Below are 20607 nucleotides of genomic sequence, written 5' to 3' on the forward strand. Positions count from 1 at the left end.
GCTGAAATCAAGAGTCGGAGGCTTAACCCACTGAGCCACTCAGGCGCCCCTATCATAAATTTACATTAGAGATAAGATTACATATTTCAAGAGATCTGCAACATCTGTACTGTGATATGAAAAGCTCTGTGATTTCTCTTGGTGACAGAATCACAGGTACTACTACTATTTTGCATTCTCTACTGAAAAAAATTCTAAATTTCAATTAGAGTGAAAATAAAGATGTATAATTTTTCTCATCCGAATTCACGGGCCCCTCCAAACCCTGTCCTGGGACTGGATTGGAGGTCCATCAACCCCAGTTAAGAACTCCTGATAACAGAAATGTCCTTCCTGTCTCTCCTTCCTTCTTAAATAGCTTTCCTTTGGAGAACAGAACCTGGGTTTTATTCAGGGTCTTGTTGCTGTGTGACCTCAAGGCAATCAGTTTACCTCTCTGGGGCCATAGTTCCTTCAGTCTGAAACAATGGGAAAGGCAAGAATTAGGAGGGGAGACCTTAACTATATATGCGCCAGGCAATTAATTTGTGTCCTCTAAATCCGCACAACAGCATCGTTAGGAAAGATTTCAAAATTATCTTCCCCTTTCACAGATGGTTAAACTTAGGCTCCTGGTGAGGTTGTCACTTGACCAATGTCTTAGTAAGCAGCAGGACCTGATGGGTGAATGGCCAGAGCCCCATAACCACCTCATCGTCCATGGTTGAAATGAGGCAGTACGTTCATTTTGAGCAAAAGAAACCTGGTTCAGAAATCCCTGCAGGTGGAGGTAAGGTCGTGTCTCTTAGCAGAGCGTTGGCTTAGGTAAAATGGCTCACGGAGAGTAAGACGTCAAGAAGCCGGGAATCTACTTGACTGACGCCCAGCCTCGCTTTGGGCTTCGCGTCTGCGTGTTCCCAACTAATTCCCGAAGCCCTGTCAGACAGACTGGCAAAGGGCAACGACAAGTCCTCTTCTCCTGGCCAATCCTATTAAAGGGTGGGCTTGGCTCATAAACCAATCAAAGACCCCCAAGAGGGCGGTGTTTTCTTCGGCTTGGATCCCGGCCTGGGGGAGTAAAACTAAAGTGTTTCCAACTCCAGCCAATCCCAGGGAAGGCAGGAGGGCACTCCTCCAATGGGAACCCGAGAGCGGTCAGTAGCTGTGGAGGCCTGCTAACCCGCTCGTTCTCCAGCCGACTGGAGGGACGCGTTCAGTGTGTTCACTAGATCCAGCCGTCGGTCCCTCGAATCTGCTCGCGCTCGGCAGCGGCGACGCGGATGGCAGGAGGTGTCTGGTGAGACGCTGTAAAGACGGGGTTGGAGGGTGTAAAGGAAAGAGGCCGGGCTGGAGCGCAAGAGGGGTGGGGCCTGGGCGAGCTTTTACCTGGGCGGCCTCTTAACCCTAGGTCAGCAGGTTGCTGAGGATCCTGCGGGTAGCAAAGGGAGGGCGAGTGCCCCTGCAGCCCCAGACAGCAACCAGGTGAGTACCCTGCGGAGCCCATCGCCCATGCCCACTCTCCATCCCCCACCCCTGTCTCTTGGGAAACGGTTCGGTGCAGGTCTGCAGCTCACGTGATCGTCTGCGTGCGTGTCTGAAGTCTCCATCTCTCTGCCGCTCCTCTCCCTCTCCGTCTCTACCTCCATCTTACTGTGTGTCTCTATATTTCTGCCTGTCTCTTTCTCTGAGACATGCTAGACAGCCCAGACCTAGAAGGCTGAACCCTGACCTTACCAGTTAAAACTAGCCATGAGACCTTGAGCCATCTACATCACCCATATAGGCCTCAGTTTCCTCATCTGTCAAATGGGAGTCTAATAATCTCCACCTGAGACCATACATGTGCATCACTTTGCTCAGTGCCTGGCCCCTAGAGAATTCCCAATAAATTATGACTGTCATGATTGAAAAAAAAAAAAAGATCTCTCTTGGTATTTGACTTTATTTTCTCCCTGTCTCTGACCCAACCCCCATTGATTCTTCTTTCTAAATGCTTCTTTCTCTGTTACTGTTTTTCATCTTTGTATCTGTCTCTTTCTCATCTCTAAGCAGGTTAAAGGTGCATTGCTTATAGCAATGAGTTTGGCCTGAGAGCCCTTATGAGCTTCACCTGGGGTTCTGGACTGTTCTGCGGGTAATAAATAAATAAATAAATACATAATAAAAATAAATTAAAAAATGGAGCCGGGCCTTGACTGGCTTCTGGCTTCACTGAGGAGAGACTCCTCTTTATTTCCTCACTCTACTGTGTTAAACAGGCAGAGACCTACAGGGTCAGAAGCAGCTTAGATGAAAAAGTGAACCAGGCCCTTTAACCTTTATCATGTTGGTCACCACAAGAAGACCAGGATTCTTCTAGTTAGATCTCCACACAGCCCCAGATGCCCTCTTTTCTGTCCCCATCCTGAAATCCTTTAACCAAGCCTTCTGGAACTTGCTGTCAGTCAACAGCAAAATCTCCATTCTCATGCTGGCTTCTGAATAGTCCCTTCGTTTTCTTGCCATGCCTTAGTGATTCTCATACCTATTGAACTCAACACTCCATTTTTTATAATTTATATTTTGAAATGCCCCTTCACTATTATGAAATGAAGTTCATAGATAATAGAATCTGTCTACACACATAATTCCCCCCAAACCAATGTAATGTCCTAATTGTAATATAAGGGAGAAGTAAAGGAAGAGTAATTTATGATAAAATGATATGCATTTCAGTATTTAAAGGCTGGGATATAATTTCACTGGAAGATATAATGAATGGTCTTGCATGTAATGATACTTGCACCTGGGAATGTGACACGTGTGTTGATTGCTCAGAAACCATGGGTAGGGTGATATGCTTTTCCAAACCATTGTTCATGAATATCAAGAATTGTTATTCTTCATAAAGTTTTAAACAAAACAAAGTGCAATCCTCCCTCAATTTGTATGGTTCATTGAATTTCTGGAAAAGTCAGTACATATTCCATAATCTGGCCCCCATAACCTTTCAGACCTTCTTTCCTACCATTCTCCCCACTTGTTCCCTCTCTCCCACCCATACTGGCCTCCTCTATGCTACTTGAACATAGTAGGCACACTTCCACCTCAGAGGTTTGTACTGGGCCATCCCCTAGACCTAGAATGCTTTCCCCCCAAATATGTACAAGGCTCATGCCCTCACTTCCTTCAGGCTTCTTCTCAGATGTCACTTTCTCAATGAGGCTTACCTTGACCATCCTCTTTAAAGTTACAGCTCTTCCCTAGAATATACCCCATCTATTTTTTTCCCATAGTGCTCCTCACCCTCTTATATAATATATAATCTACACCTTTATTGTGTTTGTCATTTATTGTTTAAGTCTCCTACTGGATTGTAAGCTCTAGAAGGGCAGAGATTTTTGTCTTTCTCATGCCTTGATGTATCCCTATTACATAAAACAGTGCTTAGCACATAATAGGCTCTCTTTTTTAAATTTTTTTTAAAAAATTTTAATGTTTTATTTATTTTTGAAGGAGAGAGAAACAGAGCATTAGCAGGGGAGGGGCAGAGAGAGAGGGAGACACAGAATCCGAAATGGGCTCCAGGCTCTGAGCTGTCAGCACAGAGCCCAACGTGGGGCTCAAACCCACGAACTGTGAGATCATGACCTGGGCCGAAGTCTGACACTTAACCAACTGAGCCACCCAGGTGCCCCAATAGGCTCTCTTAATAAATGTTTGTTGAATGAATAAATGAATGCAGTGAATGGGTTTTCCACCTACGTGATCGTCTGGTGGGACATTCTAAAGTTGCATGGATATGGTATAATTATTTGTTGTTTGGAGCTGTCTTGAGCACTGGGCACCCCTGGTCCATGCCTACTAAATGTTACTAGTGATCTCCAGTTACGGTGGTGATCAAAAATGTCCCCAAACGTCCCTTGACTGTCTACTCCCTGCTTGAATAGAAATTGGCTTTCCCCTGAGCACTCTGCTCCCCAGCGCCCCCCATACCCCTCTTTCCAGGAGGCCTGGAGGTGAAGGTAGGTGTCCTCACTCTGATTGACCATCCCAGACACTTTCTTTCCCTCCTCCTCAAACAACTTTTTTTAGCATTAAAATTTTTTTTATTTTACCTAACTTCAGACTTAAAAAGTTATAAAAATAGTACAAAGAATTCTCACCTATCCTTCACTCAGATTCCTTAAGTATTAATAAATTATGCAACTGTAGTTCAACTATCAAAATTAGGGAATTAAAATTGGTAAAATAGTATTAATGAAAGTACAGAACTTATTCAGATTGGATCAGTTTTTCCACTTATGTAATTTTTCTCTTCCAGGATCTAATTCAGGATCTTACATTTCATTTAGTTGTCATGTCCTCCTTAGGCTGAATACCTAAGAAGATATGTGTCTTCAGTGTTTTATGTCAGAAAGCATATGATGTCAGTTTTTCCCGATACTGGTTTTGTACACTTTGACTATTTGTTTAAGGTGGTGTCTGCCAGGTTTCTCCATTATAGTTGCTCTTTTTTCCTTTGTAATTAATAAGTGATTTGTGGGGAGATACTTTAAGATTATGTAAATATCAACCACCTTGTTTTAAATCTCAAATCATCAGACTAAACCATTACCCGCCCGTCTGTGTTATAGTCAGGTATAGGCATACACTAATACCTGCTCCCATCATACCTCATTCCTAGAATTTAGCTACTATCTCACTGTCACTTTTTAGCACTACACCAGTTCTACTTCTTGGTGATTTTAATATCCTCATTGATGATCCTTCCAATATTCTTGTCTCTCACTTCCTTGATCCATTTTCCTATAATGCTTTTGCCTTTCAATCCCACCTCAGTTACCCTCTCTGATAGTCTCACCCTTCTTATCTGTACCTATGACTGTATCACCTCCGTACTCTGTTTCAGGCATTCTGCCATCCAGCCAGTGATTCTTATCCTTCTAGTTTACTCCCTCTAGCTCTCCAGCTCCAACAACCCCTCCACACCACCAAGACTGAACGCTTTCACTACCCTTTACTTCCTCCGTGTTCCCATGCCCTTTTAATCAGCTCAGATTCCATGGTGCATCATGATAACCATAGCCTTGCATATATCGTCACTTCCTTTGCCCTCTGTGTACTTCAGCATGTCTACAGGGCAAAACTCCTGCCCTGGTTAAGTCCTACTCTCTGCTTGCTCTGCTGCACTACCCTGCGCCATTCACTCTCCTACCTTCCTCATTGACTCAGATTCCTTAAATATTAATAAATTATGCAACTATAGTTCAGTTATGAAAATTAGGGAATTAACATTGGTATAATTGGTATAAATACAAAATAGCATCTTCTTTCTCCTTAAATCTCCTGATACCTCCTCTTCCATCCTGTTCTCAAGCTTCCCACTTGCCTGAAGAATTAAAACCATCAGAAGAAAACCTGCACAGATTCCCATAACCACATCTAACCACCAAACAGCACCTGTAGTCACATACTCTGCCTTCTTCTCTGTTATTATGGATAAACTGGCCCTGCTGTCATCAGACTCTGGTCCCTCCACTCAAATACATTGTTCCAGCAATTTCCACTTCTCTACAAATCATTAGCACACAGACATTCTGTTACTGCTCCCACCTTTTTGTAGAGTGTTATTGAGATATATTTAATACAATAAAATTCACTCTTTTAAAGGGTGCTGTTTTTTTTAGTATATTCAGAGTTGTGCAACCATCACCACAATCAATTTTAGAACATTTTTATCTGCCCCCAAAAGAAGCTTCATACCCATTAGCAGACCCTCCCCATTACTCCCCTCCCCTCAGTCATAGGTAACCAGTAATCTACTTCCTGTCTCTGTTGATTTGTCTAGTCTAGACATTTTATATAAATGTGATTATACAGTATATTGGTCTTTCTGACCAGCTTCTTTCATTTAGCATAATGGTTTGGAGGTTCATCCATGTTGTTGATGTAGCATTCCTTTTCACTGCCAAGTAATATTCCATTTGATGGAATAGACCACATTTTGTTTGTCCTATCTGTTTGTAAATTTTTGGACATTTAAGTCGTGTTCGTGTTTGGTATTATGAATAATACTGCTCTGATCATTTGTGCACAAGTTTTTGTGTGGGTGTGTGTTTGCTTTTCCTTTGGGTAGATACCTAGGAAGTGTACTTACTTGGTCATATGGCAAATCTACGTTAACTTTTTGAGAAGCTGTTTGCAAAAGGGGCTGCTCCATTTTACATTCCAATTTCTCCATATCTTCACTGACACGTTTTACTGTCTGTCTTTTTTATTATAACAATCTTAGTCAGTATGAAGGGGTGCTTCATTGTGGTTTTGGTTTGCATTTCCCTAATAACTAATGATGTCGAACATCTTTTCATGTGTTTATTGGCTATTTGTGTATCTCCTTTGGAGAAATGTCTATTCAAATCCTTAGCCCATTTAAAGTTTGATTGTCTTACTGTTGAGCTGTAAGTGTTCTTTATATGTTCTGGATACAAGTCACTTATCAGATATGTGAATTGCAAATATTTCGTCCTATTCTGTGGGTTGTCTTTTTACTTTCTTGATGGTGTCCTTTGATGCACAAAAGTTTTTAATTTGGGGAAAGTCCAATTGATCAATTTTTTGACACTTCAGCATTTTGTGTCATATCCAAGAAAACGTTCCCTAACCTGAGGTCACAAAGATTTCTTCTGGCTTTTTCTTCCAGGAATTGTATGATTTTAGCTCTTACATTTAGGTCAGTGATTCATTTTTGAGTTCATTTCTGTGTATGGTGTGAGGCAGGAGTCCAAATTACATTCTTCTGCATGTGGATGTTTAGTTGTTGTAGCACCTTTTGTTAAAAAGAGTATTTTCCCCCCTTTGAATTATCTTGGAAACCTTGTCAAAGGTCAACTGACCGTAAATCCTAAATGTAAAGGTTACTTTTCTGGATTCTTAATTCTACCTCATTGATCTGTATGTCTGTCACTATGCCAGACCACACTGTCTTGATTACTATGTCATAAATTTTGAAATCAGGAAATGGGAGTTCTCCAACTTTGTTTTTCTTTTGCAAGACTGTTTTGACTATTCTAAGTCCCTTGCATTTCCATATGAATTTTTGGATCATCTTGTCAGTTTCTGCAGGAAAACAGCTGGGATTTTTATTGGGATTATATTGAATCTATATATCCATTTAGGAAGTATTGCCATCTAACAATATCAAGCCTTCTAATCCATGAACATAAGGTGTCTTTCCATTGAGATGTTTAGTTTTTTTCAGAAGTGTTTTGTAGTTTTTAGTGCTTGCACTTTTTTGGTTAAATTTATTCCTAGGTATTTTATTCTTTATACTGCTATTATAAATGAGATTATTTTCCTAATTTCACTTCCAGAGTGTTCGTTACTAGTACATAGAAATACATTTGATTTTTTGTTTCTTGATCTTCTTCTATCCTGTCACATTGTTGAACTTATTAGTTCAAATGTTTTTTTAATGGATTCCCTAGGGTTTTCTATGTATAAGATCATGTCATCTGCAAATATAGTTTTACTTTTTATTTTCTAATCTGGATGCCTTTTATTTCTTTTTCTTGACTAATTGCCCCGGCTAGATCTTCTAGTACAGTGTTGACTAGAAGTGATGAGAACAGCTGTTCTTGTCTTGTTCCTGATCTTAGGGGGAAGGTATTGAATCTTTCTCCATTGAGTGTGATGTTAACTGTGGGGTTTATATAGATGCCCTTTATCAATTGAGGAAGTTTCCTTCTCTTCCTAGTTCTTGGAGTCTTTTGCCATGAATGGGTATTGGATTTTGTCAGATGACTTTTCTGCACCTTTTGAGATGATCATCTGGAGTTTTTGCTTTATTCTATTTATATAGTGTATTACGTTGATTAATTTTCAAATGATAAACCAACTTTGTATTTCTGAAATAAATCCTTCCTGGTCATGTTATATAATACTTTGTATACATTGCTGAAATTGGTTTCCTAGTGTTTTGTTGAGGATTTTTACGTCTGTATTCATATGGTATATTGGTCTGTAATTTTCTTGTGATGTCATTGTCTGGTTTTGGTATCAGGGTAATACTGGCTGCACAGTGTTTCCTCCCCTATTTTTGGAAGAGTTTGTGAAGGATTAATATATGCTTTTTGTATGTCATTTGTCTTTTCTGTTCCTTTGTTTTTCAGTTCCTCTCTTCTTTTGTGTTAAGTAGATATTTTCTACTTTAACTTTTTAATTTCCTTGTTAACCATATATTTTTAGTTAGATTGTTAATAGTTAATAGATAGTTAATAGTTGCCCTGAGGATTACAATTAACATCTTAACTGGAAACAATCTACTTTGAATTAATTCTGATTTAATTTCAATAGTAACTTTGTTCCAATATGCCTCTGTTCCCTCTTTCCTTCTTTGTAGTGTTATTATCATACAAATTACTTCTTACATTATAAGCCCATCAACACTTTTATTATTATTGCTTTATAACAGTTATCTTTTAAAACAGATAGGAGAATATGAGTTACAAACAAAAATACTTTCTTTCATAATACCTATTTCAGGTTACCATTCAGTGTCCCTTAATTTAAGGCTGAAAGTAGGGTTTTTTGTAGGATAAGTAGGCTAGCAACAAATTCTTTCAGGTTTTGTTTATCTTAACTTCTGTTTCATGTTTGAAGAGCAATTTAGCTAGATAGAGAATTCTCAGTTGACAGTCTTTTTCTGTAAATATTTTGAAGATGCCATCTTACTATATTCTGGCCTCCATGGTTTCTGATGAGAAGACAGCTGTTAATCATATTGAGAGTCCCTGATACACAGTAAGTTATTTTTCTCTTGCTGTATTCATGATTTTCTTTTAGTCTTTGCTTTCGTCAGTTACACTATGATGTGTCTAGGTATGGATCTCTTTGAGTTTATTCTACTTGCATTTATTTATGTACAGATTAATGTTTTTCATCAAGTTTGCTATGTTTGGCCCCTTTCTCTTCCTCTTGCTCTTTTGGTACTCCTGTTATGCATATGTTGATACTTTTGGTGGCGTCCTGAAGGTTTGTGCAAGCTCTTTTTCTTTTTCTTCGTTCCTTTTTCTTTCTGCTTTTCAGAATGGATCATTTCTATTGACCTATCATCAGCTTCACCCTTTCTCTCTTCTGCCAACTCAGATCTGTTGTTGAACCCTTTTAAGTCAATTTTTCATTTTAGTTACTATGTTTTTCAACTCCAGGTTTTCTATATGATTTTTTAAATGATTTCCATGTCTTTATTGGTATGCTCTATTTTGTGAGACATTGTTCTCATACTTTTCCTTAATTCTGTGGATATGCTTTCTTTTATTTATTTGAAAATATTTATAGTAATAATTTAAAGTCTTTGTCTATTAAGTTTCAAACATGGACTCCCTCAGGGACAAATCTGTTGGCTACTTTTTTTTTTTTTGTACATGTAACATACTTTGCTGCTTCTTTGCGTATCTCATAATTTTTTTGTCAAAAACTGGGCATTTTTATTTTTTTTTAATTTATTTATTTATTTTTGAGAGAGGGAGAGAGAGCACACAAGCAGGGGAGGGGCAGAGAGAGAGGGAGACACAGAATCCCAAGCAGACTCCAGGCTCAGAGCTGTCAGCACAGAGCCCGACGTGAGGCTTAAACTCACCAACTGTGAGATCATGACCTGAGCTGAAGTCAGATGCTTAACCAACTGAGCTACCCAGGCGCCCCCAAAACTGGTCATTTTAAAAAAGTTTTTATTTATTTAATTGATCTCTATACCCAACATGGGGCTTGAACTCACAACCCCCAGTCAAGAGTCACATGCTCTTCTGACTGAGCCAGCCAGATGCCCCCAAAACTGGGCATTTTAGATATTCTATTCTAATAACTCTGCTATCAACCTCTTCTACCCTCAAGGTTTGTTTTTCTGGGATGTGTGTGTGTGTGTGTGTTTGCATATGTTTGGTAGTTATTTTTCGCATTGCTGTTTATTTGTTTAGTTACTTTTCTCGACTAATTCCTTGGATTTTATATTCCTTGTACTATGTGGCCCCTGAGTTCTCTGTTAGCTTATTTTTAAAAGGTTCTTGTTTTTATTTTTAAGCCTGGATTCCTTGGACATCACACCTGGATAAATATACTTTGGTGGTCAGCCAGTGATTGGTTGGGTTTCCTTAAATGCCTTGTCTGTTTGTCTTCCACCCTTTGACAAGGGGATCTGTGTGAGAAGGCATGCCTTCAAACTAGCCAACTTACAAGCAGCCTTAGCTTTCCCATTCTGCTTGTATAGGGCCTTACAGTCAGCCAGAAGTGAGTGACTTGGGGCCTCTCCTTTTCCAGCTCTTTTTTGGGCATTTGCACAGCCTTGAATATGTGCACAGCCCTTTATATACCTGGGAATATGTCAGAGCTTTTCAAAGTTTCCAATGGTTGTTCCATTCTCTGAGATTTCCTTTTAAATTCCTGGCCAAAGCAGTGAGGCCTCTCTGTTGTCTGCAATTTAGTCAACCTTTGGCTGCTATACTACTGAGCTTGAGAGGGAAGGAGGACGGGAATTAACTACAAGTTAAAATGTCACAGAACCCTTTGTCTCACCAAGATTCAGTAGTTTTTCTTGGATAGATGATTTTTACTTCATTCTGTGTCTTTGGTTCATTGCAAGTTTTGAAATGGTTGATTTTAGTTGGTTTGCCCATATTTTTGTTCTTTCAAGGGAAAGCTGGTTCACTAAAGCTGTTATCCTGTCATTCCGTTTCTCTCCTATTGCTCCCATCTTTAAAAAACATCTAAAACCCTATTCATCGTACATCCCTATGCAACTATGACTTTCTCTATTCCCCTGAAAGCAAAACTCTTCAAAAGAGCTTTCATTCCTCACTTTATCCTATTTTTCTATTCTCTGTTCATATAAAACTATTGGATATATAATAAAAATTATATACATGAGTTATAAAGAAATAATATAATCAAAACTGAAGAAATCACAGCTCCATGCAAGAGCAACATTAAGATAGCATCTATCTCTGTGTCCTTTTCTGTTCTATTTCCCACCACCACCACCACCACCCCACCAGAAATTACCATTTCTTAAGTCTTGTGTTTAACATTCCCTTGCTTTTTTTGATATATTTTTGGGGGCGCCTGGGTGTTCTTAAGTCTTGTGTTTAACATTCCCTTGCTTTTTTTGATATATTTTTGGGGGCGCCTGGGTGGCTCAGTTAAGCATCCAACTCTTGATCTTGGCTTAGGTCACCATCTCATAGCTTCGTGAATTTGAGCCCCACATCTGGGTCTGTGCTGACAGCACAGAGCCTGCTTGGGATTCTCTCTCTCTCTCTGTCTCTGCCCCACCCCCCCCCCCAACTCACGCTGTCTCTCTCAAAATAAATAAACATTAACATTTTTTTGATATATTTTTTCACATTTGTGGAAATGCTTAACCAATACATTATTTATTTGCTTGTTTTTGAGTTTTGTAAAAATAGCCTCATACTATATGTAGTCTTCTGTGACTTACTTTTTTCACTCATTATTATGTTTCAAAGATTCACCTATGTTTTGCATGTAACTATCACTTGTTCATTCTCAGTGCTGCATAATATTTCATTGGGTGACCATAAAACAAATCATTCATTCATTCATCTGTTGATAGACATCTGGATTGGTCCAGCTCTTTGCTCTTATGAACAGTGCTACTATGAACATTCTTGTGTGTGTCTCCTAGTACGCATGTACACCCATCTTTCTAAGGTGTATACTTAGAAATAGAATTGCGAGTTAATGGGACATATAAACATTCAGCTTGACAGTATTATGCCAAAATGTATTCCTATCTGAAGGTTAACAATTTATATACCTTTCAGCAATTTATAAGAGATCCCATTGATCCACACCCTAATTAGTACTTGATATTGTCCCACTTTTTACTTTTTGTCATTATAGTGGATATAAAATGATATTTCAATGTGGACTTAATTAGCATTTTTCTAGTCACTAATGTGGTTGAGCATTTTTTCATGTTTATTGGTCATTCATGTTGCTTCTTTTGTGAAATGACTGTTAACATTTTTTGCCCATTTTTAAAATTGGGATTTGTATCAGTTTTACTGATTTGTAGGAGTTATTCAACTATTTGGATACTCATCATTTGCCAATTATACGTGTTGAATATCTTTTCTCAGTTTGTGGCTTTTTTTTTAATGGTGTCTTTGCATGAGCAGGAATTCCTAATTTTAGTTGAACAATTCAATCTTTTGTCTCCAACCAGCACACTTTCTGTGTATCTCTCCTAACCTATGGTCGTAAAGATATTCTTTGTTTTCTTCAAATAAAAGTTTAAAAGTTTATTTTTCCTAGGGTGCCTGGGTGGCTCCGTCGGTTAAGCGTCTGACTCTTGGTTTCCGCGTAGGTTATGATCTCATGGTTTTGTGAGTTTAAGCACCGCATTGGGCTCTGTGCTGACAATACGGAGCCTGCTCGAGATTCTATTCTCTCTCTCTCCCTCTCTCTCTCTGCCCCCCCCCCCCACTCACACTGTCTCTGTCTCTCTCAAAATAAGTAAACAAACTTTTTTAAAAAGTTTATTTTTCCTATTTAAGTCTTTAGTCTGAATGGAATTGGTTTTTGTGTGGTAGAAGGTGATGGGGTAGGGAGTCGGTTTCATTATTTTCCACATGGATAGCCTAATGATCTGAAGTGCCACCCCTGTCATACACCAAAGTTCCATATCTGTATTGGTCTGTTTCTGGAATCTCTGTTATTGGCCAACTTTTTGTCCCTGAATTAATATGACACCACCTTAATCACTTTACACTACCTTAATAACTTTAGTTTCATGAAGAATCTTGATAATGGATACAGCAAAATCTTCCCCATCCTATTCAGGAATATCACATATTCTTGGCCCATTGTTATTTCAAACACATTTCAGAATCATCTTTTCATGTTCTACAAGAATATTAGAATTGCAATGACTCTATAGATCAGTTTGAAGGGAATTGAGTATATTTATGATGTCGAGTCTTCCTAGCTATGAACATGATATATACCCTTTCATTTTAAATAAATTCTTGAATGTTTTTTGGTATAGTTCTCTAATTTCTGCATAAGGTCTTGCATATCTTGTGTCAGACTTATTCCTTGATATTAATGGTTTTGCTTTCAAGGACATCTTGTTATTTAACATGTTTTATCTTATTTGCAGGTGTATAGAAATGAAGTTGGTTTTTATATTAATATTATAGCCATTCACCTTTCTGAACTTATATTTTTTAAGCAAACTTTTTATTTTCGAATAATTTTACAGTTACAGAAGAGTAAAAAAAGAGATAGTATGGAGAGTTCCTGTGTACTCCTCACCATGGTATATTTGTCAAAACTAAGAAAGCCATATTGGTATACTACTATTAACTGAACTTTAGACTATATGGATTTATCAGTTTTCCCACTAATGTCTTTCTTCTGTTCTAGGATCCAGTTCAAAATACCATATTGAGTTTAGTTCTCTCTCTTTATTGTCCTCTGCTCTGTGACAGTTTCTCAGTCTTTCCATGTTTTTTATGCCCTTAACAGTTTTGAGGCATACTATAGAATGTCCCTCAGTTTGGATTTGTCTGAAGTCTTCCTCATAATTAGCCTGGGGTTGTTTTTGGAAGGAATACCGTAGAGTTGAAGTGCCCTTTTCATCACATTATATCAGAGGTATGTGATACCCCATGACATCACTGATGTTGACCTTAATCACTTGGTTAAGGTAGTGTTTGTCCAGTTTCTCCACTGCAAAGTTGTTATTTTTCCCCTTTTATTTTCTGTTCTTTAGAAGAATCTAGCCCACCCTTAAGGAGAGGGAGAGGATTTAAGCTCCACCTCTGGAAGGGGGTGGTAAATGATACATGTATACATGTATTTACATGTATCGTTTGGAATTCTTCTGTAAAAGCTATTTATTTTTTCTTCTTTATTTACCTATCCATTCCCTCATTTATCCAGTCACCTGTTTGTATCAGTAAGAACTCATGTCTATTTATTTAATAGTTTGGTCACTGGGAGCTCCTTCAGGTTGGCTCCTGTGTCCCTTTGACATGCCTCCATCTTTTTTTGTTTGTTTGTTTTTTAGCACTGCCTTACTGGCTTTGGCACTACAAGATGTTCCCTACTCATCTGAAGATTTTCCTGCCTCATCCCTAGCATTGACCATTTCTCAAGGATCCCTTGTTTCTTTTAAGCTGTCTGTATGTTCTTTTGTGTTTTCTATGTTGACAACAATATCAGCTACCAATAATGACATTTTTGTTTTTGCCTTTCCAATCTTTATGCCTTTAATTTATTCTTCTTGTGTTACTGAGATGGACAGGACCTCCAGTACAGTGTTCAAGAGAAAAAAAACCAGTAGTGGGCATCCTTGTCTTGTTGGGTATTTTAAAGGAAACCCCACTAACTTTTTTTCCCTTTTAAGAATGCTATTTGCTGTAGATTTCTCCAGGTTTTATCAGATTAAAGCAAGTGCCCACCTGTTTCACTATGCCAAGTTTTTATTATTGTTTTTAAATCATGAAAGGGTGTTGAATTTTTTTTTATCAGATACGTTTTCTAGTTTTGGGGATGATTATGGGTTTTTTTGTCAGTAAAGTGATAGTATGGTAAATGATGTTTATAGATTTTACCTTTGCATTTCTGCTATAAACACAACTTGTTCATGATCTTTTCCCTTTTATACAGTACTAGATTTAGTTAATATTTGTTTAGGATTTTTGTATCTGTGTCCATGAGTAAAATTGGTCTTTAATTTTCCTTTCTCATGCTGTCATAATTTGCTTTTGATCTCAAGTTCTGCTGATATCATAGAATGAGTTAGCAGTCCCCCTTTGACAATATTCTGGAAGATGCTATATGACTTGGGAATGATCTGTTTGGTAGAATCCTCTGGTAAAACTATTTTGGCCTGGTATTTTGCTTTCTACCATTGAATTAATATTAAATTTCTAAATAAAATCTTTTCGGAAATGTAAATGAGAAGCCTGAAATCTGCTTCCATGCCATGTTTATTTTATATCCGGTTTTATTCTTGAAATGGCTAAACACAAATCCTGATCAAGACTCTTTAATGATACATTCTTCAAATTCTTAACAGTCCCCATCATCAAAAATCTTTCCTTGTACAACTAAGTGCTAAAGCATTTAAAACCAATTTTTAACTTGTTCAAAAATGTTTAACAACTGAAATGATACATAACAGCTTTTTGTTGTTGTTGTTGTTCTCCTGACAAATCTGTTGTTCAAATTTCTTGAGATAATGTGATTAGATTTCAAATCCAATTGACTTCTTTCATATTAATTATTTCAAAATAATGATGAAGCTCTTATTTTCAGAACACGCATCACTGTTAGAACCATCACCCTGCAGCTAGCTTGGACACCATTAAAAGGGCTCATCAGCTGCAAACGGATAGAAGTTTCTGTTATTCGCGAAGACACAGTTTCAGGGCTTCTACCTGGAGCTACCCACCCTCCAGAAGCCCCTGCTTGGCCTCCCTGCACCCAACCCCACACCAACCAGTCACAACTTGGGCTGTGTGTGGTGTTTCTTGGCAACTGGAACGCAGACTCCTCCAGCAGCTCCACAGGTCCCTTGTCCTCAGTGAGCAGAAGACTACAGAAGCTGGCTGCTGAAGAGGCTGTCCAAGTGAGAGAGCTCCTCCTTGGCTTTGCTTATCAGCACACTGACCACAGAGCATTAACTGAGTGCTGGATGTTATTCACTCGTGCTCCCTACCTCCAGGGACTGTAGAGGGATTTTCCAGGCCCCACTTTACAGGGGGCCGCCCTGTAAGGATCTCCCTAGGAGGCTGTCCATAGAGAGAAGTGGCCTGCCTAGGGTCTCCACTGCCTTAAGTCCTACGTGGACACCTCCAGGGCTGAGGGGCTCAATAGCTTTTCACCTACCTGTAATCAGCTGGAAAATTCTGCCTCCTATTTTGTTGTTGTTGTTGTTGTTGTTGTTCTTGTGTTTGTTTTTTGGTAGGAAGAATTTTAATTGCTTCTTCAGTTCCTCCAGCCATTAGAGGGCTATTCAGGATTTTGTTTTCCTTCTTGAGTCCATTTTGATAAGTTATCAATTTCTAGGAATCGGTCCATTTTATCTGCATTCTCAAATTTATTGGCAAAAAGTTCTCTTTTGAAAGATTCCCTGCTGTATATAATCTGTAATCATGTCTCCTTTTTCATTGCTGATATTGGTTATTTGTGCCTTCTCCCTGTTTTTCTTAATCAATCTCACCAGAGGTTTGTCTATTTTATTAGTCTTTTCGAAGAACCAGCTTTTGGCCCTGTTGCTCCTCTCTATCGTGTCTTTGTTTTCTATTTCTTTAATTTCTGCTCTCATCTTTTTTGATCTCCTTCCCTCCACATTTTTTGGATTTATTCTGTTGTTCTTTTTCTGATTTCTTATGTTGGACATGGAGCGCATTCATTTTCAGCCTTTCTTGTTTCATAACATGTGCATTTAAGGATAGAAATTTCCTTCCAAATACTACTTTTCTATACATTCAGACATGTCGTATTTCATTATTGTTCGATTCCCAGTACTTCAGCATTTCCATCATGGTTACTTATTTGGTGAGTTATATAGAAGTGTGTTTATAAATTTCTAAAAGTATGGGGAATTTTTAATGTAATTTTTTGTTATTGAAATCTGTCTTAATTGCATTATGGTCTGAGTATGTGGTCTGTGTCATAACAACTCTTTGAAATTTATTGAGACTTGTTTTATGGTTTAGTACATGATCAATATTTTTGAATGTTTCCTATGTGCTTTATAAGATGTATGTTCTCTAATTGTTGAACACAGAGTTTTACATATGTCTATTATCAAGTTTGTTAATTGTATTATTCAAATTTTCTATATCTACACTGAGCTTTTGGTCATGCTATACCAGTAATTGTAAGAAGTGTGTTAATTTTCAACTATGGTGGTGGATTTGTCATCTGCTTCTCCTTATAGTTGTTTTTTAAAATTTTATATTTTTTGAGGATATTTTATTAGGAATATTCAAATGAAGAATTATTATACATTCCTGGTAAATATGTAATGACCCTCTCTATTCTCGATAATGTATTTTTTGAAGTCTATCTTATCTTACATTAACACACGCTTTTCTTCTTGTTCGGATTTGTGTGGTATACAATTTTCTATCCTGTTATTTTTCAACATTGTCATGCCCTTATACTTTATATCTCTCGAAAATGGCATATAGCTGGACCCTTTAAAAAATCGAATCTGATGTTCTCTTTTAATGGACGAGTTTACTCTGTTTGCATTTTCTATGATATGTTTGGACTTGTTTGTACTTTTTTATTTCTGTTTCCTACCGCTGCCTTTTCTATGCTTCTTTTATCTCTTGCCTGTTTTCTTTAGTTTTGAGATTTATTTATTTGCTTTCTTACTCAATTTTGTCTTCTACTTTTTGGGATTTACACATTCTTTTTTTACCCACTTCTTTCTGTGGTTATTCCTGAACTTTTATCATGTGTGTGTAACTTATAAGGCCTAAAGTTAAATCGCATTTTCACCTCCCTCTTGAAGAATGCAGGAACCTCACACCTGGTCCATCCTCTCTTTGCCACATGCTATTGCTTGAGTATTGTAGTTTTTTCCTTTTTCTTTTTTTTTTTTTTTTTTTGCTAACCTCACAAATTACACATTGTCGTGAGTATTATTTTATATAGACAGTATTTGTTTGGATTTACATGCATACATTCTTGCATCTCAGACCATGATTCTGGGATCCTTTTCTTTTATCATAAGTACAATGTTTAGATGCTCTCTTAGTACAGGTTTCGTGGTGTTAAATTCTCCCAGGTGTTGTTATATGCAAATGTCTGTAATTTATCCACATGCTTAAAAGATGATTTGTTATAGGTATTTAGAAGTCTGCTGTCAGTCTAATTGCTATTTTTGGTAGGTGTTATTGTTTTCTTCTACTCTGGCCACTTTTAAGAAATTCTCTGTAGAGACAGAGAATCCCCCTCTGTCTCAGAGGAGGATGTACAGGGGGTTATGCAGTTTCAGTGTAACATGTTTAGGCATGTATTTCTTTTTTATTCTACTTTGGAAATGTGCTTCATGCTTTTGGATTCATGTTTTTTCATAATTTTAGAAAATTCTCAGCCATTATCTTTTAAAATATTGCCTTTCTTCCATTCTTTCTGTATTTTCTTTCTCAGAATCCAGTCAGTCATATTTTGGGCCTCATTATATCTTCCATATCTCATAATGTCTCATTGATATTTCCTATTTCCTTATCTTCCTGCACTTCATTCTGGGCAGTTTCTTCAGATTTATCTTTAAGTTTACTGATTCTGTCTTCAGCTATATCTGATCTGTTTAATCCATCTACTGAGTTTTTTTATTTCAATAGGTGCATTTTTCATTTGTACAAACTGCATATATTTCACTTTCTAATCTGCCTAGTCATCCCTCATAGTCTCTTTTTGCTTGCTTATCTTTGTGGCTGCATCTGTTATTTTGAAAAACATCTTATATACATTTTTTGTTCAACCAACAATCACTGTTGGCATAAGTATGACATTGTAATTACTGTCCACATCCAAACCACATAGTGCACTCTGATTATACATCCTTTGTTGTTTTCCTAGTAATTGTCTGTTTTTTTCTTTTGCCTAATGTTATAATACCTATTACTAATTCTTTGAAATTCCTTTTAAATCCATATCAGATCATGTCTCTCTGTTCAAAGTTCTCCTGTGGCTCTCAGCTCCCTCAGAATAAAACTTGAAGCCCTCACCATGGCCCAAAAGTCTACAAAATCTGGTCCCCATCCTCTTTCTGACCTCATATCCTATTAATCTTACAATTACTCTTTTCCAGCACCCTGGTCTCCATGTTCCTCAAACATGTCAAGTACCCTCTCCTTTCAGAGCCTTTGTATCTGCTGTTCTCAACTGCCTGGAACACTCTTCTTTCCAGATAATCTCGTGAGTTTCCCACCCACTTCCAGTGTGCTTAAATGTCACCTCCCTAGAGAAGTATTCCCTGACTAGCACGTACAAACTAGTCCTGTTCACCAGTGTTTTCTAACTCTACTTGATGTCTTATGTTTTTGTACAAAACACTGACCACCACCTGATATATTTTATACTTATTTATTGTGATTAATGTTTCCCTCTTCTCAGTAGACTGTAAGCTCCATAAAGCAGGGCTTTGTTTTGTTCACTGTTGTATCCCCAGTGCCAAAAATAACAGTGCATAGTAATATTTAGTAGACACTCAATAAATATTTATGGAATAAACTGTATTAATTAATGTGGATGATAGAGAAATGCATTGAGAACTAGGCTAGGCATGAAGGCCTTTCATGGCATGCCAAAGAGCATGGCTGTCATTGTTCAGAAGGGTGAGGGCTGTGAAGAATCAGTGAAGATAGCTCCTGGGTTCTTTCGAGAAGCAAGTTCGCAGTTGGTAGGGTGGTGACAAAGACCCATGTTCTCTGTGACTGGCTCTGGGCCCTGGGGCTCCTAAAAGTGGACCTGCCTCTTTTTTTATGTTTACTTACTTATTTATTTATTTTTATTTATTAAAAAAATTTTTTTAATGTTTATTCAGTTTTGACAGACAGAGTGTGAGCAGGGGAGGGGGCAGAGAGTGGGAGACACAGAATCTGAAGCAGGATCCAGGCTCTGAGCTGTCAGTGCAGAGCCCAACATGGGGCTCAAACCCACCAACTGTGAGATCATGACCTGAGCCAAAGTCAGACACTTAACCGACTGAGCCACCCAGGTGCCCCAGACCTGTCTCTTTTTCAAACAGCCCTCAAACTGCTGTGTGGTCATGCCCGCCTCTTGGTAAAACAAAGCCTCAGCTTTCACTGGGCCTTCTGATCCTAGCTAGAATCCCCCTTTTTCCTGCTGTGTAACTGTTTCTTGGTCCCAGACCAAGAAAATCACCTCCATTGGATTTCTTCTGGGTTGGAGGTGGTACAGAAGCTGGTACAAAGCCTGGCACCTAGTAAGTACTGTTATAGTGGTGGACTACATGGGGAGGTAAGTTTCAGCTCAAAAAAACCTTTTCTCCATTGTCAAGGCTGCAATTGGTTATGAGGTTTTAGTCCTGACTTTTCCCCTAAACTCCTTGGGGACCACTGTGGCTCCAGTGTATCTACTTGCCAAGAGTGTTGGGATACTAATTCTGTTGTCTAATGTGCAACCTAGTCCCTTAGTTTTTTGTCACCCACTGAATCTACTTGCCAAGAGTGTTGGGATACTAATTCTGTTGTCTAATGTGCAACCTAGTCCCTTAGTTTTTTGTCACCCACTGATTTCATCAAAATGCCATCATTATACACAGGGCCCTACAGCACTCCACTAGGGATTTCCCTCCCCAGACCAACATGAATTCGTTAATTATAACCAGTGGAACCATCTAACTAGTTATAAATTTAGTTGAGCAAAACTGAATTACCGCCTACTCTGTGTCAGGCATCCTGCTCTGCACTGAGGACCCAGAGATGAACAAGGTGTGTTCCCAGGCACAGAACCATAATTCAGTATGGCCAGTACAGTGGATACAACAGACTGTGGGAGCCTCTGAGGAACACAGAACCCAGGACAGGGAACCAGGGAAAATTCCTTAGAAGAGATGGCATATGAACTGAGCTT

At 38.3% G+C, this 20607-nt stretch overlaps 1 long non-coding RNA gene across 1 annotated transcript; it reads left to right on the top strand.

The window, feature by feature from the left end:
* Window positions 1-957: 957 nt before the first annotated feature.
* On the top strand, window positions 958-19242 carry LOC106989125 (uncharacterized). The gene is made up of 3 exons (XR_003418198.2): window positions 958-1276; window positions 1388-1461; window positions 15304-19242. It is a non-coding gene; the product is annotated as an uncharacterized LOC106989125 (long non-coding RNA).
* The last annotated feature ends 1365 nt before the right edge of the window (window positions 19243-20607 follow it).

Source organism: Acinonyx jubatus, chromosome X (assembly GCF_027475565.1).
Source record: "Acinonyx jubatus isolate Ajub_Pintada_27869175 chromosome X, VMU_Ajub_asm_v1.0, whole genome shotgun sequence".
Classification (NCBI taxonomy): domain Eukaryota; kingdom Metazoa; phylum Chordata; class Mammalia; order Carnivora; family Felidae; genus Acinonyx; species Acinonyx jubatus.